Consider the following 2,217-nt stretch of genomic DNA (forward strand, 5'->3'; position numbering starts at 1 on the left):
CTGCTCATTTGGAATGGTTTTCTTCTTTTCCATATTCTTATAGACCGTGCTTTTTTGGGGGGAAAAAAAAAGTGCAGGAACTCACAACTTGTTAATCTTTTATTTATTTATTTATTTATTTACAAACCATTTTTTATTGGAGGAATAGGTAATAAGATACAACACGTGATTAACACCTACAGAGAGGATAACAAAATGGCATTCAACACTATTGAATACAGATATATTAAAAATAAAAATTTGAAATGAATGGGGACCTACCTGAAATTGGCTCATGACCCACCTAGTGGGTCCCAACCCTTAGTTGGCAACCTTCAGTCTCAAAAGACTATGGTATCGCGCTCTGAATGGTGGTTCTGGCACAGCGTCTAGTGGGTCCCCACCCACAGTTTGAGAAACACTGTTCTAATGTAAAATGCACTAAAATACACTGTGCCTACAATGTATCAAGTTAACCACTCTTTGCTATTGGCAAAAAATAGTTCAGGACGATCTTTAATCTATATCAAAGACTTGCAAAACTGAGGGTCAGAAAAACATTTTATCAAAATTTATGGTGGTTTTTTTTTATGAATTTGGGTTGCTGATTCCAAAAATGGCCATAGCATAGGCTTCCTCATGAGGAAGCTCCTCAAACCATTCACTAACGAGACTATGCCATATTTCCAAAACTAGAAATGATAGGGGAAAACTGATGCCATTTTTGGAATCAGCACCCCAGTGGCATCACTAGGATTCGCGTCACCCAGTGCGTCACCCCATGCAGTGGGCGGGGCAACGCCCCAGGTGGTGGGCGTGGTGATGTACCATCACCCTGCCCCCTCTGGTTTATTGGCTGTACCTTTTCTTAGAACACAGATATTTCAATGTGGTTTGTTTCATTGCATTCTGCATGAAATTACGCACAGATTGATATAAAACATGATAGTATTGTTCCTCCAAATTCTTTTAGTGATTTTTGAAAACTTGTAGAGTCACACACACCCCTGTGTCAACTTACTAACAACTTATGGCAGCAGTTCTCAAACTTTTAGCACTGTGTTTTGCCAGATTCCAAGCCCAAGCTCTGCCTGGAGAATTATGCAGAATTTAAACAAATTAGCTCCCCTTCTTTCCCCCCCAACAAATGACCCTGGTTCTGCCTTGCAGTCCCGCTAGCTACATCCAGGGTAGCTCGCCTGTTCAACCTGCAGAGGTCCTCTCTCCTGCCAGCAGCCTCCCACCACTACAGCAGACCCTTGGTCCTCAGCAGGTCTTAGGCACAGCAGCCACACACCAAACTCCAGCGTCTCCAAAGTCCAGTCACCAATCAGTCCACCAGCAGTCCATTAGCCATCAATTCCATTAATCCAGTCTTCCCTGCCTCAAGCTTTCCTCCTTCTGCTGCCCACAAACCCTTCCTGCCTCAGGTGCTCCTTATATCCCTGAGGACCCTATTGCCTTCAAGTGGCTGCAGCTGTGCAGCACACTCCCTGGAAGCCCAGGCCTTACCCTTAAAGGGGCCACTGCTGACACCACAGCCTACCTCCTTTCCAGATCTACTGAGATTCCAATACACACCGGGATCCACTTTTTAGAATGACAATCTGTCCAGGACCCACTGGAAGTGATGTCATGGCCAGAAGTGACATCATCAAGCAAATTAAAATAAATAATTATAAATAATTAAATTAAAAGAAATAATTAAATAAGGGGGAGCCAGTCCTTTTCCACCAAGTGAATCTACTCTGAAGTAAGTCCCATTGTGGTCAATGGGGCTTACTCTCAGGAAAGTGTGGGTTGGATTGCAGCCTGTGAGCCCAATCCTATGCATGTCTACTCTGAAGTAAGTCCCAATGGAGCTTACTCTGTAGCCTGCCTGCAATAACCCCCGCCAAAAAGAATCAGTGAGATTTCCAGTCCTTCCCAGTGCCCATTTTAAAGTTCTTCTATTTCAGGCATATCAAGAAAAAGACCCTCCTGGCTTTGTAAGTGCAAAATAGAAAACTTTCCCCTTACCACCTGAAGCCTCTTTTTTGTCCTTTTTAGTGGGGGGGGGGAGAGGCTGCCTTCTGGAGTATCTCCAGCTCCATGGGATCGGGACCATTCTGGTGTCCTCACATTCCCCTTTGCCTGGCCTGACCAACAGCCAAGGCACGTCTACCTACTCACAAGTAAACATGACGTGAGGCTGCTTGCTTTCCATAGGGCTCAATAGACTGCAGCTGGGAGGGAGGC

The sequence above is a fragment of the Tiliqua scincoides genome, chromosome 5, assembly GCF_035046505.1.
Source record: "Tiliqua scincoides isolate rTilSci1 chromosome 5, rTilSci1.hap2, whole genome shotgun sequence".
NCBI lineage: Eukaryota > Metazoa > Chordata > Lepidosauria > Squamata > Scincidae > Tiliqua > Tiliqua scincoides.